Genomic DNA, 23,405 nt, shown 5'->3' on the forward strand with positions numbered 1-23,405 from the left:
TATATTAGTAACTACTGAGCAGCACCACACGATTACGGCCCACACGTAGGTTAAAATGTAAGCTCTATAGAGAGTAATTGTGGGGTTGACGTCATTCGGTCATTGTCGGAGTTTGTAAATATTAACGTAGGCGTTGCGTCCCTAGCTGCTTCGCAGGTTTGTAACGTAGTAAGCGAATAACAGGATCTGGTATAGATGAATCCAAATATCAATGCCGAGTTGTAATTTCATTCCGTCTTCATATATTGTCTAAGTCGCAATCAGGTTATAAAATCAGGTAACATGGTTTAACATTTTCAATAAAGTCGTTTGAGTTTAATAATTTGACTGCCCCTGTGTCATTTACTGTCTGTGTCGTCATGCTGTTTTTCCCAAATTGCTTGGAGTCGTTTGCAGAAAGGATACAGAACTTCTTGATTTTCTGACTTGCAGAATGCTGGAAAATTTTTCGTCTCATTATTACTTAGTAGGCGGTGATACAAGCCGTTAGATTGCGTTTGAATATTCAATTATATTGCCTGTCAAGTCGTTAACATTGATGAATAAAATTGTAAACCATATGTAGAATATAGATTGAGATATAGCTTAAGATACCCGTTCAAAAGGCACTTACTTGTCTCATTCTTTTTCCAATAAATATTTGCTTTATAGTGGCAAAAGCATATCTGAAGTAAGCCAAGAGTTACTTTTTTCCAGAGAAATTAAATAACATTGTACTAGCCTCTAGACACATAACATAGAAAGACAGTATCTAAAAAGCAAACAACTTCAAAGGTGATTAAAAGATGATCATGCTGTGGAAAATCAGTAAGATAGGAACATGTGATACTTGCGTATCCTACGGATATGTCACATGCTATACTGTAGCCCACAGAGCTCAACAGGGGACCTAAGAAGCTATGATGTATGTAGTCAAATGCCTTATATACCAGTACATAATGTTCAAGGCATATTATCACCATCATCCTGTTTCATACAGCCATTTGTAGTTCCTGGATAGGCTGTGTGTGCTATGGCTATGTGTGGTACCAATTGTTATGTGTACAATGAAAATACCAATCTGTGTTGTGGAGCAGTTTTAAAGCACTGAGTTCATATTCGAGAGTTTTTCATGGTTGGTAGAGGTCCTTTTGGTTGCATGTAAAGGCCATGGTTGATGTCTTGCTCCATCCTTGACCAATCTGCTATAGCTTTGTGTACATATCGCTGTGTTTGACATATCTTAGACCCTTATATTAAATGGTGAAAGAAGAGATAAGTACAATGGACATGAAGCTGCTTCACAAGCAGATACCTGTGTCTTTGATCAATCTGTGTCTCTTTTGATAACTTAATTCATGAAGTAAGTATCCATAAGTGGTAGTAAGTGTTATTGAGTAATTGACTGTTCTATGTTTTTATCTGTTTTGCAAGCAAGCTTATCCAACTAAAATTGAACATAAATGTAGCTACATGAGATGAATTCCTTGCATATGAAAGAAGAATCACCAGTAACTATCAATATATTAGACTGTCAAAACTATGACCCTTTGTAAAGTAATTTGATCAGAATAACATCTTTTTAATCATACTCATGACAAAACAGTGTTAAATTAAAATGCCATCTTTCGAAACTTCACAGGCGATCTTATGACACTAGCAGCTTCTGCCTGTCACTTGGATACAATGAAAAGAGTAAAAACATAAATCATAAATGTTTTGTGGAACTGATAAGTAATTGAAGTCCATGTATTCACAGGTTTGTTGTTGGTTGGAAAAGCCAATGAATGTGTCGGGGGGGGGGGGGGGGGGGGACAACAACAACAACCATACCTGGTTGTGATGACAGACTGACCTGTAAGTTAGCCTGTTTGTAAAAATTACCACTGATGTCACTTTACAGTCGCCTTGTTTACGGCATTTGAGGCATATTTCCTATGCGACTGCCAGCCGACAACTTATAATGAACAGTCCTCTTTAACCATAAAATTAGGATATACATTTTGTAGATGCATGTGACAGTTTTCCTGGAAATCAGATAGCAATGCTGCCATGGTTTTTTGGCTTGCTACCTGTGACAGAACATTGAAGCAAGAAGGAAACAAGTCTCCATCCATTCTGAGGCTTTTTCTATCTTGCTTGAGCTATTGTTATGCTTGTTTATTTAATCAATAAACGAGAGTAGTGGCACCTCTCTAGAGTTAATACAGGTATGGCACTGAAATTTATGATGTAATCATCATAAGTTTATATCAACCATGACCAGTTTCTCCATGAGTCTCAATCGACAACATTATATCTTTCCCTGTGGCCACAGTATTGATAGATATTTCTCTCATCTCAATACTGACTTCTCCAAACATTTGTGTTGTGAGGTAGGCCTATACTCTAAAACAGTCTAGAATAGAGGCAGTGTTGAACTTATGTCCTTTGTGTAGTTAGTGTTGGTAGCACTTGGTGTGAAGTGTGAGCATGTCAACAGCTGATTTAATTACCAAATCAGGGAATTGGTAGAGTACATTTTTCACACCAAATACTCATGTAAATATAAAAATGCTTTGCACAATTCTTTTTGTAAAACAGCAGGAACACAAGCAGGCATGTCAACAGTGCAAGTGCAAAACAAGAGAGCCACAGACTGACTATGTGATTCACTGCATTGTGACCTAGGAATCTAGAATGTAGAGGGAAAAACAGGTCCAAAAGTTTGCAAGATGTTTGCAATAACAATCAAAACAATAGTATCATACTTAAATATATCATTAGGAGCAAAAATACCCATCACTTTCCACTGCTTGGGTTGCACCCATCTTTGAGTAGTAATTAAAAGTCCTCTGTACCAGGTGCGAACTCTGCAGCTGCATAAATTTTGAATAAAAATTAGTGACGTCAGCTGAATACTTTTGGGTGTAACAAGTCAACTTCATTCTGCCAACGACCTTGTCAAAGAGGGCGGAAGAGCTGGCAGAGGTTCAGGGCACTCTCTAGCCCTTGGGGTGGGAAACTGCCCCTAAAACAGCAGAAAAATTGGCAGTGATCAAATGATATAAGGATGCAGAAGGCAACTGAAAGCAATGCATTAAAGACACATAATGTGTATCCACAGGATATGTTGTCTGTAATTGAAAAAGTGTCATGACAATCTCTCCATTGGCTTTTTCCAGACTATTCCCCCATCTACATCTACATGGTTACTCTGCAATTCACACTTAAGTGTCGAACCATTTTCATACTACTTCTCTACCATTCCACTCTTGAATGGCATGTGGGAAAAAGCAACACCTAAATCTTTCCGTTCGAGCTCTGATTTCTCATATTTTATTATGATGATCATTTCTCCATATGTAGGTGGGTGTCAACAAAATATTTTCACATTCGGAGGAGAAAGTTGGTGATTGAAATTTCGTAAATAGATCTCGCTGCAAAAAAAAAAAAAGAAACCGCATTTGTTTCAGTGATATCCACCCCAACTCACGTATCATATCAGTGACACTCTCACCCCTATTGTGCAATAACACGAAACGGGCTGCCCTTCTTTGCACTTTTTCAATGTCCTCCGTCAATCCCACCTGGCAAGGATCCCACACCACGCAGCAATACTCCAGCAGAGGACGGACAAGTGTAATGTAGGCTGTCTCTTTTGTGGGTTTGTCACGTCTTCTAAGTGTTCTGCCAACGAAGCGCAGTCTTTGTTTCGCTTTCCCCACAATATTATCTATGTGGTCAATTTAAGTTGCTCGTAAATGTAATCCCTTAGATTTGTGCGATTTATCGTATACCCAAAATTTATCGGATTTCTTTTAGTACCCATGTGGATGACCTTGCACTTTTCTTTGTTTAGTGCCAATTGCCACTTTTCGCACTATACAGAAACTCTCTAGATCATTTTGTAATTGGAATTGATCATCTGATGATTTTACTAAACACTAAATTACAGCATCATCTGCAAACAATCTAAGGGGGCTGCTCAGATTATCACGGAGATCATCTATTCAGATTATCACCGAGATCATCTGTGTAAATCAGGAACAGCAGAGCGCCTATGACACTACTTTGCGGAATGCCCGATATCTCTTCTGTTCTACTCGATGATTTACCATCTATCTATCACTACGAACTGTGACCTCTCTGAGAGGAAATTACGAATCCAGTCACACAACTGAGACAATACTCCATATGCACGCAATTTGATTAATAGTCGCTTGTCAGGAATGGTATCAAAAGCCTTCTGGAAATCTAGGAATATGGAATCGATCTGAGATCTCTTGTCGACAGCACTCATTACTTCATAAGAATAAAGAGCTAGCTTTGTTGCACAAGAAATGAGATTTTCTGATTCCGTGTTGGTTATGTATCAATAAGTCAGTTTCTTCAGGGTGATTCATAATGTTTGAGTACAGTATATGCTCCAAAATCCTACTTCTAATTGAGGTCAGTGATATGGGTCTGTAATTCAATGGGTTACTTCTATTTCCTTTCTTGAATATTGGTGTGACCTGTGTTACTTTCCAGTCTTTAGGAACAGACCTTTCGTCAAGTGAGCGGTTGTATATGATTGCTAAGAAAGGCGCTATTGTGTCTGCTTACTTTGAAAGGAACCTGATTGGTATACCATCTGGACCTGAAGACTTGCCTTTCTTAAGTGATTTGAGTTGTTTCGCAACACCTAATTTATCCACTTTTATGTCACTCATGCTAACAGCTGTTCTGGTTTTGAATTCTGTAATATTTACTTCGTCTTCTTTCGTGAAGGAATTACAGAAAACTGTATTTAGTAACTCCGCTTTAGTGGGACCATCATCAGCAACATTTCCATCGCAGTCGCGCATTGGCGGTATTGACTGTTTTTTGCCACTGGTGTACTTTACATACGACCAGAGTCTCTTTGGGTTTTCTACCATATTTTGAGGCAATGTATCATTATGGAAACTATTAAAAGCATCTCGCATTGACATCCGCACTAAACTTTGAGCTTCCGTAAAACTTAGCCAGTATTGGGGATTTTGCGTTCTTCTGAATTTGGCATGCTTTTTTCATTGCTTCTGCAACAGTGTTCTGGCGTGTTTTCTGTACCATGGTGGATCAGTCTCGTCTCTTATTAACTTACACGGTATGAATCTGTCTGTTGCTGTTGATACTGTATCTGTGAATTTGAGCCGTATCTGGTCTACACTTACATAATTATCTTGGAAGGATTGGAGACTCTCTCTTAGGAAGGCATCAATCGAATTTTTATCTGCTGTTTTAAATAGATATATTTTGCATTTATTTTTAGTAGTTTTGGTTGATATGGTTTTGAGCCTCGCTGCAATCCATGTATCCATCATGACACACTCTATTAGTCCAGGATTATTTGTGGCTAAGAGGTCAAGTGTGTTTTTGCAACCATTTACAGTTCGTGTGGGCTCATGAACTAATTGTTCAAAGTAATTCTCGGAGAAAGCATTTAGTACAATTTCAGAAGATGTTTTCTGTCTACCACCGGCTTTGAACATGTATTTTCGCCAACAAATCGAGGGTAGATTGAAGTCTCCACCAATTAAAACTGTATGAGTGGGGTACTTATTTGTAATGAGATTCAAATTTTCTTTGAACTGTTCGGCTGTTATTGGAGGGGACTGCCAAGGAAGAGGTGACCATGAGAAAAAGATCAAATAACCAATGAACCCAATGAAAGGATAACATTCTGTGACTCAGGGAGTGGAATGTCTGAAGTTTAAATATGGTAGGGAAGCTAGAAAATCTGACAAAGAAAATGCAAGAGCTCAATCTAGATATAGTGGAAGTCAGTGACGTGAAATGGAAAGAGGACAAGGATTTCTGGTCAGATGAGTATAGAGTCATATCAGCAGCAGCAGAAACAGGTGTACAGGAGTAGGATTTGTTATGAATAGGAAGGTATTATCAGAGAGTGAGTTGCAGTGAATAGTTCAGTGATAGGGTTGTCTCATCAGAATCGACAGCAGACACTACACCGTCAGCAGTAGTGTGTAGACATCACAAGTAGAAGATGAAGAGAGAGAAAGTATACAAGGCTATTGAATGGGTAATTTAGTACACAGTGGGAGATGGAAACCTAATAGTCATGGAGGGGATTGGAATGCAGTTGTAGGGGAAGGTATAGAAGAAAGAATTGTGGAAGAATATGAGCTTAGTAGTAGGAATGAGAGAGGAGGCAGGCTAAATGAGATCTGCAATAAGTTTCAGTTAGTAATAGTGTATAGGGCCTACTCTGTTCAAGAACCACAAGAGGAGGAGTTATACTTGGAAAAGGTGGAGATACTTGAAGATTTCAGTTAGATTACATACATTCAGTTAGATTACATACATCATGGTGAGGTAGAGATTCCAAAATCAGATATTGGATTGTAAAGCGTACCCGAGAGCAGATGTAAACTTAGCTCACAACTTAGTAATGATGAAGAGTAGGTTACAGTGTAAGAGACTAGTCTCAGGGAGGAACAAAGAGCAAAGAAGTGGAATATGGAAATACTAAGGAATGAAGAGAGATGCTGGAAGTTCTTTGAGGCTGTCGATACTGTGGTAATGAAAATCTCAGTTTGCAGTTCAGTTGCAGAGGAATGGATTTCTCTAAAAAGGGCAATCACAGAAGTTGGAAAGAAAAATATAGGTACAAGGGAGATAACTGTGAGGAAACCATGGGTAACAGAATAAATACTTCAGCTGAGCAATGAAATAATTAGGAAGTTCAGGGAAGTTAAGGTGAAATGGCTGCATGAAAAATGTGAAGAAATCGAAAAAGAAATCGTTGTCAGAAGGACTGACTCAGCATAGAGGAAAGACAAAATCAGTGAAATTAAAAGCAAGGGTGGTAACATTAAGAGTGCAGTGGAAATTCCGCTTTTAAATGCAGAGGAGAGAGCGGATAGATGAAAAGAGTACGTTGAATGCCTCTATGATGGGGAGGAATTGTCTGATGGTGTGGCAGACAAAGAAAGAAGAGTCCATAGAAAATAGGTAGGGGATTCAGTATTAGAGCCAGAACTTAAAAGAGCTTTGAAGGGCTTAAGATCAAACTAGGCAAAAGGAATAGTTAACATTTAATTGGAATTCTAAAATCATTGGGGGAAGTGGCAACAAAACAACTATTCATGTTGGTGTGTAGAATGTATGAAACTGGTGATACCTCTATCAGATTTTCAAAAAAATACCATCCACACACTTTTGAAGATTTCAAGAGCTGACAAGTGCAAGAACTATCGCACAATCAGCTTAACAGCTTATGCATCCAAGTTGCTGATAAGAATAATAAACAGCAGAATAGAAAAGAAAATTGAGGATCAGTTACATGACAGTCAGCTAGGCTTAGGAAAAATAAATGCATCAGGCTGGCAATTCTGGCTTTGCACTTTATAACAGAAGCAAGACTGATGTAAAATCATGACCTGATCATAGCATTTGTCAACCAGGAAAATTGGCAGTCAGTGTAAAGTGGTGCAAGATGTTTTAAATCTAAATAAAGTAGGAGTAAGCTATAGGGAAGGACAGGTAACATATAATATGTACAAGGAGCAAGAGGGAACAATAAGAGTGGGAAACCAAGAATGAAGGGCACAGATTAAAAAGGGTGTAAGACAGGGAAATAATCTTTCGCCCCTATTGTTGAGTCCATACATCGAAGAAGCAGTGATGGAAATAAAAGGAAAATTCAAGTGCAGGATTAAAATTCAGGGTGAAAAATGTACCAATGATAAGGTTCACTGATGACATTGCTATCATCTGTGAAAGTGAAGAAGAATTACACGGTCTGTTGAAGGAAATGAACATTCTAATGGATACAGAAAATGAATTGAGAGGAGACTGAAGAAAGATGAAAGTAATGAGAAGTAGCAGAAATGAGAACTGCAAGACGACATCAACGAATCCTGCTATCTAGGCAGCAAAATATTGCATGATGGACAGAGCAAGGATGACATAAAAAGCAAACATTACAGGCAAAAAGGGCATTTCTGACCAAGAGAAGTCTACTAGTATCAAACATAGGTCTTAATTTGAAAAAGAAATCTCTGAGAATGTATATTTGGAGCACAACATTGTATGGCAGTGAAACATGGGCTGTTAGAAAACTGGAACAGGATAAAATTAAAGCATTTGAGAAGTGGTGCTCCAGAAGAATGTTAAAAATAGCTGTACTGATTAGTTAAGGAATGAAGAGGTTCTCTGCATAGTGAGGAAAGGAATACAGGGAAGACACGGGCAAGAAGAAGGGACAGGCTGATAGGACATGTGTTAAGACATTGGGGAATAACTTCCATGGTACTAGAAAGGGTTGTATATAGTAAAAACTGTGGGAGAAGACAGAGACCGAAATACATCCAGCAGATAAATGAGGATGTAGGTTGCAGGTGCTACTCCAAGGTGAAAAGGCTGGCACAGGAGAGAAATTCATGGTGGGTCGTGTCAAACCAGTCAGAAGACAGGTGACTTAGAAAAACAGCATTGCTTGCTTACTTTTGCACAGAAAGAAGGAAAATATGCAACCATAAAAGTATTTCACCACCTCCCTTGTAAATTAGAGGTGATGGCAGATAACAAAAGTTTTAAAAACCATTTATAGTCATTTGTGTTTGAGAGTTCTCCTTACTCTGTTGATGAATTTATGGGTAGATAGTACGCGTGTGGTTGGATTACATTTATGAAATGTTGTCGATTAAATATAAATCCAGTTATGTAAATGGAAAAATGTATCAATGTTTTCTTTAAGAAAATGTATTATTTGTAAAGCTATTGACACATTAGTGAGCCGTCACAAATATGATCCAAAGGACCTGCAAAAAACTAAACTACACAAAATAATAACTGTAATTTTGCCAAGTCACAACTAGTATTGACAACTTCCAAATACAGACCTTGGGCAGAGCGGTGTTGCCACAACCTTCATTCCAAAAAAGAAAAAGATAAGCGGCTTTGATAGTGAGTGCAGCAACTTAGGGAACTCTGTCTTGATTCAATATAACCATGAATAACCTGTAAAGAATATTGAATAGGTTCAGTTTTGGTGCTGGAAATAATATTGCTTCTTTTTCACCTCTCATTGTTTCCTAAAGCTGTCCTCCCATGGCCTCTGCAAAAGAGATGCATTGTTGTCCTATGTACCACAGAGGAGCAGTGCTTTGACTGATATTACCAGACATATAAATTTTAATGCACTTTTGGTGTAAGTGGGTCCGTCCCTAACATTTCACAAAGAAACTCAGATCTTACTCAGTTTTTGTACCACATTTGTGTTCGTGTGAATGATATGGAAATTTGAAAAGACTAATGATAGTTCTGACACCCTTAAGTAGACATGCAGTATTCCTCAGAAAAACAGGTTGCATCTAAGGTGCACCGAGTCATCTGTCTGTATCTCACACATTACAAAATTATTCATCAACCTTCTTTTTTTTAGGTAATTTCTTGATTCAAAAGTGTGTGCAGCTGTCTGATGTCAAAGCCAAGTTGTATCATTGCCGAGACATCAAGTAATGCACATGATTTTTTTTCCCAATAGTATTTTTTCCACATAAATCTTCTTGATATTGCTTAACCTTTCATGGTTATTGTAAGAAAAGTTATGACAGTTTGTTTATAGTTGTGTATGTTTGCTGATAATGCCAACGAGTACTGGAATATGCTGAAAGAAGGAATCATTAAAGCAGGACAGCAAAATATAGTATATGTAAAAGGGAAAAGGTCAAAAAAACCATGGGTCACACAAGAAATGGTTTCCAAGATGGAGGAGAGAAGTAAATTGATAAACAAGAACACTGAAGATGCAAGAAAGATATACCAAAGGTTAAATAACAAACTGCGAAGAGAAACAGAGCAGGCTAGGAAAAAATGGCTAAAAGAGGAATGCGATGAAATTGAAGAACTGGACAGGAAGGGAAGATACGACTTACTATACAACAGAGTAAAGACTATGACATGGGAACAAAACAGGGCAGGAAGTGCTACTATGGAAATTTTGAGTAAAGACGTAGAGGTAGTGTACAAAGATCGTGACGATGTCCTCCAGAGATGGGAAGAATATATAAAAGAGCTATATGACACAAATAGCAAACCAGAAACTCTGGAACTTGAATCACACAACAGTGTAAGTGATGAAGAGAAAGGACCGACCATCATAATGGAAGAAGTAAAGTCTGCCATTGCTGCAATGAAAAATGGCAAAGCAGTAGGTACAGATACAATACCGGGAGAAATACTAAAATGCTTGAACCACAATGGAATAAGAGAAATATTGAGGATATGTAATAAAATATATGACAGTGGTGAATGGCCTGAGGACTTTTTGACAACAGTAATGATTCCATTACCGAAAAAACAAGGAACCAAGAAATGCAGCGAGCACAGGACAATCAGCCTCATTTCACATGCAGCCAAAGTGATGTTAAGAATAATTAATAAAAGACTTGAAAAAGTAATAGAGGAGAATCTCGGCGAGGAGCAGTTTGGCTTTAGACGGAATACGGGCACTAGAGATGCAATAGGGCTCCTACAAATCTTGGGAGAAAGGTTTATTGAAAAAGGAAGAGACCTATACCTTCATCGATTTAGAAAAGGCATTTGACAATGTGGTTTGGGACAAGCTGGCGACTATTATGAGGGAAAAGAGAGTGGACTGGAAAACCAGAAGACTTATAAACTCATTATACCTTAATCAAAAAGTTTCAGTTTTAAAGTGAGAGGAGAAAGTACAAACTGGATCAGACTAGGGAAAGGAGTAAGACAAGGATGCTGTTTATCACCTACTCTTTTCAACCTGTACTTGGAAAATATGATTGACCAATGCTCATTAGATGACAAAGGAGTAGAAATTGGAGGAAGAAGAGTAGGGTGCTTGAGATTTGCTGATGACATGGTCCTTCTAGCCACAGGGGAAAAAGAATTACAGGATTTGGTGGACACCATTGCAACTAACGGAAAAAAATATGGAATGAAAATTAACACAAATAAAACAAAAGTATTGGCAATAGGAGGAAATAAAAATTGTGCTGAATGGAGAAACGCTAGAACAGGTGCAAAATTTTAAGTATCTTGGAAGCAGGATAGACACCGACTGGAAGTGCACCACAGAAATTAAAACAAGGATAGCAATGGCAAAAGAGGTGTTTTATAAGAAAAGGAGAATCTTCTGCAGCGGTCTGGACAGAGAACTCAGAAAGAGACTCATAAAATGTCTTGTATGGAGTGTTCTTCTATATGGCGCTGAAACATGGACTATGAGGAAAAAAGACAGAGAAAGGCTGGAGGCTTTTGAGATCTGGACATGGCGGAAGATGGAAAGAATAAGTTGGATGGACAGAGTAAAAAATGAAGAGGTACTGAGAAGAGTGGGAGAGAAAAGACAGTTACTAGATGTAATAAAGAGAAGAAAAAGAAATTGGATTGGGCATATATTAAGAAAGAATGACAGACTGATAAAAGCAGTTTTAGAAGATTATGTAGAAGGGAAAAGGAAGCGAGGAAGGAAGAGATTCCAGATACTGGCTGAAATGATGGACGGTACAACATACAGCAGCCTCAAGAAGGAAGCAATGGATTGCAGAAAATGGAGAGGCAAAGGACCTGCTAATATAGCAGATAACGGATGATGATGATGATGTTTGCTTCGTGCTAGTGTTTAAGTAACCTAGACATTTTAACTTTTTTTTATGAACACGTCAGCTGGTATCATTCACCTACATATCCTGCTAGAATATTAATTTGTTTTCTCTGCTGCTCTGCTGATTACAGTATAAGGCAGATATCGGCAAAACATCATTGTGTCAAGGTAGGAATCGATCAGTGGAAGGACAAGCTCGTAACCTCTGTACATATACGAGGTGCAGCTAGAAAAAAACCGGGCTGATGCTGGAAAAAACATTTATTTACAATTATTTACAATTTCATGTTATCTCCTTCAATGTAGTCTCCTCCTCGGTCTCTACACCGCTCCATACGAATTTTCAAGTGTTCTTAGCAATGCTGCAGATCATTTTCGGTAAGTCCATACATTACTTCCATCGCTTTTTCTTTTACTGCTTCAACAGTCTCAAATCTAGTTCCTTTCAAAGCTGACTTGACTTTAGGAAAAAGAAAAAAGTCACAGGGGGCCAAATCAGGTGAGTAGGGTGGATGATCTAAGATGGGAATGTTGTGTTTTGCCAAAAACGTCTTCACTGACAACGCACTGTAAGCTGGGGCATTGTCTTGGTGAAGGATCCATGACTTTTTCCTCCACAAATCGTTCCGTTTTCTCCGTACTCGCTCACGTAGGGTAGCCAGGACGCTAATGTAGTAATGCTGATTCACTGTTTGTCCCTCTGGTACCCAATCAATGTGCACAATCCGTTTGATGTCAAAAAAAACAATCATCATTGCCTTGAATTTCGATTTTGACATTCGTGCTTTTTTTTGTCGTGGAGAACCAGGAGTTTTCCAATGCATCGATTGGCGTTTAGTTTCGGGATTGTAAGTAAAAAACCACGATTCATCGCAAGTAATAACATTTTGTAAGAAGGTGGGATCACTTTCAATGTTTTCCAGGATGTCAGAACAAATCATTCTTCGGCGTTCCTTCTGTTCAATTGTGAGACACTTTGGAACCATTTTTGAACACACTTTGTTCATGTTGAAACTTTCATGAAGAATCTGCCTAACACTTTCCTTGTCAACTCCTGTTAACTCAGACACTGCTCTGATTGTTAAACGGCGATCTTGTCGAACAAGTTTACTGATTTTTTCAATGTTTGCATCAGTTTTTGCTGACAATGGTCTGCCAGTGCGAGTGTCATCACTGGTGTCTTCACGGCCATCTTTAAATCATTTAAACCACTCAAACACTTGTGTTCGCGATAAACAATCATCGCCGTACACTTGTTGTAACATTACAAACGTTTCACTTGCAGATTTTCCTAGTTTGAAACAAAATTTGATGTTAACACGCTGTTCTTTCTGTACACTCAACATTTTCCGACGCACAGACAAAACGTCAACTACTTAAAACAGACGCCACGGGCAGACTGAGTGCAGGAGGCAGATGAAACTCGAGCAGTAGGCAGAACAAGAGTCATGTGACAGGCCACGCGACTTTCAGCCTTATTGCATTCGTTTTATTGTTTCACCAGTACTAGTCCGGATTTTTTCTAGCCACACCTCATATGTGCTGAAAATATGACGCACTCACCTTGCATGAATGGTACTTCCTTGACTGACTGCATTTGTCACATGTTTATCATTTTTAGTTTAGGTATATTTAAAAAGTCTGAAATCTGTCGTTAACCACCTAATAACAAAACAGATCATTAGCATGCAGGTTAATGATATTTTAGTGTATAGAGGTGTTACAAGTGGCTCAGACCATTACCCATTTAAAGCCTCTTTCATGTCAGTGCAGAATGCTGCAACTAAAATTTCTGATCTCTTAACCTCCTCCTATTTCGTATTAGAATTCTATTATAGTAATGTGTAAAAGGCTGTGGGTTGGAATTACTAACTCACATCTGTTGGTCTATTAAAAATGCTCACCTTTTAGCAGTATTTACAGATTAATTTGTGATGTGAATATAAAAGACTAGTTGCGTGTCATTATGATTTATCACACAAAATGACTCATGGAATATGAAACTGATTAATTACCAGTAGTTAAAATAGCATTTCCTTACAATCATCAGAAGCAGGGAGGGATACAAACACAGAAAGAAATTGAAGAAATTACGAATCAGCATTGCAATGTAGACAGTCTGGGGCCTGAAAGCATATGAATACTCCTCCGGACTGAAGACCACAACAACAACAACAACTCCTATCGGCAGAGATACAACCTGAAGCACGGTGGAACAGATAAATCTGCATATGCAGTGCATCAAAACATGACAAGTACTATTCACATGGTGGCAGAGGAAGATGTTAGCACAGATAGTAGAAGTCAAAGTAAGAAACTGTGGTGGATTAATGCAGTGGAAACACAAGTCTGTCAAAAATGTGACATAAAGTCATGCAGGAGGTTGGCAAGTTAAAAGTCAAACATCAAGCAAGGAATGACCTTATTGCTCATATGATGCATGTTGGAATTTATCCATCATTAGATATCTACAAAAAGAAGAAAAATATTTTATAAAACATAGCAATGCATGGCAATAGCAATGCACTTTGATTAAAAACACTGGGCACAAACTGTAATACATCTACCCAGGAATGATTGCTATACGTAGATACAGTATTTCCAGTTGTGTTTGAAACAAACATTCGCAGACTACTGAAATTATTCTGCAGAGTGCAGACCAAGAAGACATCTTTGCCACCAGATGACATTACAGAATGTTTGGTGGCGGGAAGGCGCATCAACAACCATACATTTATTATACCATGTGTCTGATGGCTGTGAGCTAACTGTATTATTTAAGAGAAATATTTTATTTATAAAAGTGGTAATTATATTACAGTGATAAAAGGTCACACAAAATATTTGTTAAATTTGGGAGCTTTTTGTGGCACCATACATCGTCAAAAGCTACAATCACAACTACTGTGCAAGGAACATAAAATTATAGTGTAAGATAATAGTACAAACATTTCCACTATACAGGTGCAAGACAGGGGCAGAACAACATGATAATTTCATTAAAACGACAGTTTGTCTGTCAGACTCAAATCTGGTACCATTAAGTATCCAGTGTGCGCTACTGCACTTGCATCAAATATCACAACTACTTTTTTTGTTGTTGTTGTGAAAATACAAAGTATTTTAGTCTAAACAAAACTCAGTTGGGGGGGTTCACTTGTCATGTCCATATAACTAAGAAATATTATTTGGTTCCATGTACTGTCAAACATTAAAATCGTAGCATCTTGTGCTGTTTTACAAAACTTAAACTCAAAGTATAAAATACATAATGTAATTGTACATGTCAAACCATATAATGTAAGACATAGACAGTAGAAATTTGGGGGGAGGGGGGTCTTGGTGGAGTATAGCACCAAGTAACATGTCTTAGTGTTCTAAGGATTATGTGTAATTTCTCAAGACTGATTTTTGTCTATTTGTGTATACTGAAATAATATTTACTATGTTTTATAAAATATTGGTTTCCTCCTCCCATCCCCCCCCCCCTCCCACTAAAGTTTTAATGTATGGTTTTATATTTACAATTAAACTATGTATTTTTTGCGTTGAGATTATAACTTTTGTGAAGTGTCACAACACACCATGATTTCAACATTTGACAGTAGGTGGTACCAAATAATATTTCTTGGTTATATGGACATGATGTGAAATCCCCAGTGACTGGTATTTGTTTATATTAAAATACTTCCTATGATACGTTAAAAAAACTGGTTTTGCTCGTTAGGAGAAAATTGTTGTTCTAATTCAGGTAAGCGCAGTAGCCCATATTGCATACTTTCTGATACCAGATTTGGGTGCGACAGATCGACTGCCCTAATTTTAATGAAAATTATCACACAGTTGTTGTGATAGTAGCTTTTGACAGTGTGTGGTGGCACGAAAAGCTCCCAAATTTAACAAATATTTTTTATAACCTTTTATCACTGTAATATCATTACCATTAGTTTAAAAAATATATGTTTTAAAAACGTTTGTTTACAGCCATCAGATACCAAGGTATAATAAATGTACAGTGGTTGATGCACCTTAGCACCATTGTACATTTTGTATATCCACCTGGTGGCAAAAATGTCTTCTTGGTCTGCATTCTGCAGAATTGTGTCAGTAGTTTCCAAATGTTTGTTCACATACAACTGGAAACTCTATATATAATGTGCCAGTGTTTTCAATCAAAGTGGAATGCTATAGCCATGTATTGCTTTTTTATAATAATATTTTTTTTTTTTGTGATGGATAAATTCCAAAACATGTCATATGAGCAATAAAGGCATTTCTTCCCTCATGCTTGACTTTTACCATTGTAGCCCAGTCAGCCTGAATGCAGAATTACGGATGTATATCAAAAATGGTTAGCTATTAAAGATGAGGCAGATAACCTCTAATGTCCATAGGTATTGTATATTATACCTCCAATCTACAATTTTTTTTACACATTTTTCAACTGATGCAATGAGAACACCTGTCAGTATCACAGAGTATACACTTGACATATTCTGTTTGCCATTTGTTAAAATTTCCTTGTGCTATCTACGAGTGGCAACAGCTTGAAAGTGAATGTTACCGTGGTGTGCAACATGTCAGAGCTTAAAATGTTCTTTTTCACATTCACAAATTAGAAACATGTTAATATTAACGAAAGTTTCATCTGTCACAGAAATAAATATCTTTACCTACAGACTGCCCTTAATGATTCAAAGTGTTCTTATTATTTGCAGCTATCATCCCTGGTACCTCAAGAAAGTATTAGTTCAAATCCTGTCATTGTTTAATTGGTTATAGTGGTAGGGTTTATTTGTTTTTCACTTTTTGCTATTTGTTGTTATGTAAGCTTTCATTTTCTGTATTAAATTATGTTATTTCCTTACAAGTACATATATCAGACATTTATTTTATTACAATAATAGAAAAATAAGTAACACTGTAACTCCCGTTTTTGCTGTAGTCATAGCTGATGAAGAAATAGTGCAACTATAGGTAGTGGAGAACCCAAATGTTTCTGAATTTGAGTTATTTGAAGAATAAGATGAAGGTGATATAGCTATGAGATGATACACAACAGCTGCCAATGAGTCATCGTCTTGATTCAGAGGCTGGCAAGGTGCTTTTGAGCGAAATCCAAGACAGATGTGCAAAATAGATACACAAGACAGAGTAAGCAGTTTCTAGAAGCAGACTTCTGTTTTATATTTAAGATATAATTGACAAAGCTTTGTTATATTTTACTTTTGTTTCCAGGCTTAAACCTGAAGCACAAGAAACTACATCATCTGACATTCCATCTGTGAAGTCACAATTTATATTTTTCATGCAATGTGTTGACCAGACATTGTTTGATGATATGACAAGATTTTCTTTTTTTTTTTTTTTTTTTTTTTTTTTTTTTTTTTTTTTTTTTTTGGGGGGGGGGGGGTTCATTATGTTAATTGCATTACTGGGATTCCCGAAATTGAGACTGTTGGAAAAGATGAACATATCCATTGATGGCAGATGCAGTTAGCAGGGATTGGCTGTACCTGTAAAGAAATAACCAGAAATTGGTTGATGACATGATTGTGTTAGAGAAAACCAAATAAAGTGAAAGTTATTGAAAGGTGTGACACTCCTTGACAGACTAAGAATTGCATCTCAGAATATATGTATAGATGAGAAGATGATATCTTCTACAATCCAGGAAGAACAAGGTAGTTTGTCAGGGACAGACCTCACTGAGTTGGCTTGAAGAACTACATCCAACAGTATACCTCTTGACTCTATGATGTACACAACCTAGATATTGGTGGGCATGCTGTGCTGAAACTTTCAGGTTTCTTGCCACTAGATCACTTATGTACATTGGCAGGTACTCCACATATGTTCCCACACTAGACAGTATCCTAACTCAGCAGTTCTCAACTATTTTTTCCTTTGAGGCATGCTAAAGTATGTTTCAAACTTTCGTGACACCCCAAAACCCCTACATGTGATACTTTTCATAGATGCAAAAAATGCATGCACATGAAGTACATACAATACATTTTTTATCTTGTGTTCTAAATATTTTATCTGTGGAAGATGAGAAGACATTAAAAACCTTACGACACACCTAATATATGTGCACAACACAGCATTGTGTCATGACGTGGTTGAGGAACACTGTTCTAACTCATGGGTCAATCTTAGCAGTGGGGATATTGTGGCTAGTCATCTTTTAAAATGTGTGAGTTTCAGGAGAGATTTAGATTTGAAAATGGTGGGTCGAGATTCATGTGATCATATTGTGAGGACTGATGAAAATGTAATCAAATGCTTTGATAATAAACCTATTTATGTTGCTTCTTGTGTCCAAATTCACCGTTCTTCTAGATCAAATGCAGTTACAAAATATAACACATATATAGGTGGAGACGCTGAGTCGCAGATAGGCACAACAAAAAGATTCTCACACTTAAAGCTTTCGGCCAATGGCCTTTCTAAACAATAGACAATGGCCTTTGTCAACAATAGACACACACACACACACACACACACACACACACACACACACACACACACACACACACTCACGCAAACGCAACTCACACACACTACTGCAGTCTCAGGCAACTGAAACTGCACTGCAGTGCCACACCACATGGCAGTGTGGTTTCAGTTGCCTGAGACTGCAGTCATGTGTGTCAGTTGCGTTTGCATGTGTGTGTGTGTGTGTGTGTGTGTGTGTGTGTGTGTGTGTGTGTGTCGTTGACAAAGGCCATTGGCCAAATGGTTTAAGTGTGAAAATCTTTTTGTTGTGCCTATCTGTGACTCAGCATCTCCACTATATGGTGAGTAGCAACTTTCCTTCTCAGAATATTGTTACATTCCATCCTGGATTTTCCATTGTTTGACATATATAGGTGGTGTAGATCTCCCAGATCGATGGTAGTGGAAAAATACTCAATGAAAGGAATATCCAATTAGTGGACGGTTCAGGTGAGCCACTATTTCACAGACTTTCCTGTTGCAGCAGCATGGCTAGAATGAAGGCAAGCAATGTAAAATAATAAATTTATAAGATGGCAGAACATAATGCAGCATCAACTTTTAAAGTTTGATGTAGACCAAAGTCTAATTTTCTATGGAGTTTCAGAATATGTGCAAAACTCAATTTCAAGCACTGGTGGCGATGAGGACGACGGTGGTGGTGGTGGTGGTGGTGGTGGTGGTGGTGGTCCACCAGAGATGGTGGTCCACCAAGGACCTTACCGTCTGCAGAATTCAGGGTGTTAAATGCTAAGCACCTGCCTCAGATAATGAACAGAAAAATATGTCAAAATGCAGATTAGGGACTTGTAGGGGCAGTACAGCACCATGTAAAGTGTTCTTATGCTTCACAACTGACAGAAATTGTTTTGCTCTTTTTTCACAAGAAGTTAATTTGAACTTGTGTTAAGTTTCTGTCACTAAAACAGCATTATTTTATATGTTAAGAACAATGTTGTTGTGAAGGTTATATGTATCACTTTGTTTCAACATAGACAGCTGGTATCGCATATGATACCACTGTAAAATGTGTATGAAAATGAAAATATTTTTTTTTCTATTGTTTACTTAATTTTGTCCATGTTATTTGTGCACTGAGTTTCAACCAAATCAGACTTCAGACCTACCTTTAGGGCTCTAGAGGATAAAAGAAACTATATGGAATCAAAGAGAATGAGAAGACAAGCAATCAGGTGCTAAAAGATAAATGAGGAATATAAAATGCACTGCCTCATACGGCAAATGGCAGAAACATTGTCAAACTCGATCATTCTAGAAGGGAGGTATAGAAATGCGTGGGCTTACAAACCTCGAAATCTTTGAACATTACCAATCAGCATTATTGTAACATTGTACTCCTTCCCTATGTGTGCCTTTCCGGTGATACATTTGCCTCTAACATAATTTTCATGGATTACAGTGTGTGGCCACATCAAACAGCACAGGTGGAAGAGCTCTTGGAATGAGAAGTTGTTCAGTAAATGGACTGGCCCACCCATTCCCCTGACTTAAATGCCATCAAGCCTGTATGGGATGTGTTGGGAAGATGTATTGCAGCATGTCCACATGCACCTACGACCATTGAGCAGTTGTCAACTGCATTGGTAGAGGAATGGAACACTCTAGCACAAGAACTCCTCTCCTGCCTTGAGGCTAGTATGGCAGCGTGTTGCAGAGCATGCATTGCCATCTTTGATGATCACACATCCTATTAAAAACTGTGTCCTACCTTTTTTAATGTCCTGGGGACCATCATAAATCACAATGACTTCAATGTAATTTGTCAAACAATGGAAAATCCAGGGTGGAATGCAACAATATTATGAGAAGGAAAGTTGCTACACGCCATATAGTGGAGATTCTGAGTCGCAGATAGGCACAACAAAAAGGCTCTCACAATCAAAGCTTTTGGCCATTGGCCTTTGTCAACAATAGATACACATACGTGCCCCCCACACACACACAAGTTTGCGTGAGTGTGTGTGTGTGTGTGTGTGTGTGTGTGTGTGTGTGTGTGTGTTATTGACAAAGGCCAATGGTCCAAAGCTTTAATCATGAGAGTCTTTTTGTTGTGTGTATCTGCAACTCAGTGTCTCCGCTATATTGTCATTGTAATTTGTTTTTGAATAAAAGTTTCAGTTCTGTTTCTGTAGTAAGCTGTTTTTTCTGTGTATGGTCCCAGTTTCATCGATCTGTGTTATTTGGCAGTGACACATCACGTAAAAGTTATATTTGTCTTTAAAGTTTCGCACACAAATGTAAATGCATTTCAGTGACAAGTACGATGAGTCATTTATATGGAAGGATTCTCAGAGATCTAGTGGAGTCAGAATACAAAGATGGGATGAAGAAGAGCAACCAGGATTCAGAGTTGGTTGGCCTTCACCAACAATGTGTTTTGTTTGAAACAGGTAATAGAGAAAAAATTAAACACCAGCAAAAGAACCCATCTTATGTTTGTAGACCTCCATAAGACATGTGATACTGTACCTATACAAAGGCTCTGGAAAATACTACAGATTGCAAATATAAGTTACACTCTAATAAGGGCTTTCCAAAGTTTTTATAATGGTTCAAGATCAAGAATAAAACTTGGTAATAAAAGGTTTCCTGTTTCAGGGATTTGCATCAAGGCTAGTGTGCATCTCTTACCATGTTGAAAATATGGTAGCAAAAGCTCTAAATCACTGAAAAGGAAGTACAGAGGAATAGGAATAGATATGGGCAAAACTTGTTGTATACACTGCAATTTGCAGGCAACCATGATTTCCAAAGCAAAAGATGATTTAGAATATATGGCATAAAAACTACAGGAGTAGTATAAATGATGGGGCTTAGAACTTAACACCCAGAAAATAAAATATCTTCCAGATTGTGCATCATCCAACTTGTAATCTACCACCCTCCTTTCTAGTTGCAGCTGTTGTCCACATTAGTCTTTTATGAAGATTTGAGAGTAGCAAAGATTACAGTAAACTTTCTAGTTTACTTATCTTTTCACGTAGAGTTGGCTCCAGTTCTTCCTGTATAGAGGTCTGATTCTTGAAGCTGAAATTCGCATGTTTTAGGTCCTCATGGTTGAATTGATCTAACTAATTTGAAGATTGTTGTTGCAGAATGTTTGTTGTTACATTAATATGTTTTGTCACATTTTAGTACATCATACAGTCTCTTGATTTTTCACATTAAGAAAGCCAAAATTACATTGTTTACACAAAATACAAAAATACTTCCGATCACATCAGAGGCGTGCTTACTACTGTCTCACTCATCGGAAGTAACAATATTCCGAAGGGTTTACAAGTTTTCTTGACAAATGAATTTCTATTAGTTTCGAATATTACTTCATAAATGAACCCAGAAATGAACGTAGTAAACAGTACTAGATTGTGTAATTAATAATAGAAATTTTAAGTGTGTCAAATAATTCATAATTTCAGATGTTTCCAAAAAAAATAATTTTAACTGTACATTCAGAACGAGTACCGATCGATTATAACATCCAAAATAAAGTAATTCCTTTTCATAAATTTTAGCTTGAAGTATAACATACTGTGCATAAAATTATATGAAAGTTTTCAGAAAAGCAGCTGAGATAATATTGACCTGTCCAAAATTAGAAAAATAGTACTGGCATCAGCAACTACTGTTGAGGAAAAGTAATGCAAGAGAAGGGTGTCCCATTACAAACTAAAGATAGAGAAAACTGCAGCTTGCTGTACTTACACATTACTAGGAGTAGAGCTTGTAACACAGGTAAAGATGACCAAGAAATTATAGGATGAATAACTCAGGCTATAAAATTGACCTCTTGTTTAAATGGAATCCTTTGGAGTAGCAGACATGGGAGAGTTTCAGACAATAAGAAGAGGAAGTTGATGGCCTCTGAAATGGATAGTCATTTGGAAAGAGAAAATGTATAATGCAGAGGTTCAGTTACAAAGGGTGGTAGAAGTATAATTAACAATTGACATTGAACAGAAACAATTAATGTGGTATATCACATCCAAAATATGGATAAATCCGGGTTACCTAAGAACATTACGCTATGGATACCTTCAAACCACAGGAAACATGAAAGGCCAAGGAAAACTTGGAAATGAGGCAACGTAAAAGCAATGAGGTCAAGGCAGTTACGAGAAGTTACCATACTGTATCAAAGAGTAACATGACAATCACAACTGTTCTTTTATTCCTTGTCTACATTTTTTTCTGACCATAATAAATGAGTACTTTTGTGTAACTGTCTCTTTAAAATCATTCCATTCAAGTTCCCATAATACACCTGTGTCTAGGGTTGTTTTTATCAAAAGGAAAATTCATACAAGAAAGCTATAAAATTATGAGACAAGAAATTTCTGACCAGAGCTTACTTTCAGGAGATGAACTGCTGATCTACTGATAGTCACATGTAAAAGAATACACTCTGTCCTATCTTTTGGAACTAATAGTTCCTTCCTCGAGGAGGAGAGAAGGATGAGTTTGGGAAGTCAAAAAATAAGAGCAGGTCACACGGACCCCAGGATGAAAAGGTCTGAGTGAGCTACCCGAATATATTGTGTGTAATGTTATGTGTCTCTTTCTTGGCAGTGCTGCATGTTCACATCACGCAAGTACTGACTGGCCAACAATTCTGTTCAATAGTTTTATAGTATCCATTTTTTCAGTGTCATTGTGACTTTGTCAGTATTATCATACAATTCAAACAGTGGAATGTCCAGGGATGAAATAACAATAATGTGGAAATGATAGATTGCTATCCACCTCACAGAAGAGGTTGGGTCACAGACAAGCACAATGAAAAACAATACTAGAAACATATCAACTTTCAGACAAAATCATTCATGAGAAGTAGAACTGTCCCACATTCACAGAACAATAACTCACAAACAAAGGGCCAATGTTTCCAGTTGCTAAGGCAGTTGGGGCTTAGCACCTGGAGACAGTGGCTATGTATGTGTCAGTTGTTGCTGTGTGACTTTGTGAGACTTATTTCTGAAAGAAGACTGTGTCCGGATAGCTGAAAATATTTCTAGCATGTTGAAACTCTGCTTTCACACCTTTCAAGAGACTTAGAAAAAATGGTATAAAATGTGGGAAATAACTTTTTAAGCTGTAGAGATTACATGTACTACCCCCTTGCGTTTTCATGGTTTTGTATGATATACATACATATATTTACTATATAACAAAGGTTATCTTAATTGCGTGCTATGTTTAGCAGTTGACATGACATTTACTGATAATTTAGCACAGCAAATTGCACTAAAAATAACGCAAACAAAGCAGCCGCCATGTTGATTTACATGTTTGC

General features: G+C 37.5%; 1 protein-coding gene and 1 long non-coding RNA gene across 3 annotated transcripts in view; both read left to right on the forward strand.

Moving 5' to 3' along the window:
• LOC126190703 (elongation factor Ts, mitochondrial) overlaps nucleotides 1-23,405 on the forward strand; it is an 86,578-nt gene that overhangs the window by 305 nt on the left and 62,868 nt on the right. The gene's annotated exons all lie outside the window — the stretch shown is intronic.
• On the forward strand, nucleotides 56-16,950 carry LOC126190704 (uncharacterized). 2 transcript variants are annotated; one of them, XR_007538274.1, is made up of 3 exons: nucleotides 56-156; nucleotides 16,536-16,744; nucleotides 16,829-16,950. It is a non-coding gene; the product is annotated as an uncharacterized LOC126190704 (long non-coding RNA). The 2 variants fall into 2 exon arrangements; XR_007538275.1 differs by lacking the exon at nucleotides 56-156 and adding an exon at nucleotides 180-277.

This window comes from Schistocerca cancellata, chromosome 6 (genome assembly GCF_023864275.1).
Source record: "Schistocerca cancellata isolate TAMUIC-IGC-003103 chromosome 6, iqSchCanc2.1, whole genome shotgun sequence".
NCBI classification, from domain to species: domain Eukaryota; kingdom Metazoa; phylum Arthropoda; class Insecta; order Orthoptera; family Acrididae; genus Schistocerca; species Schistocerca cancellata.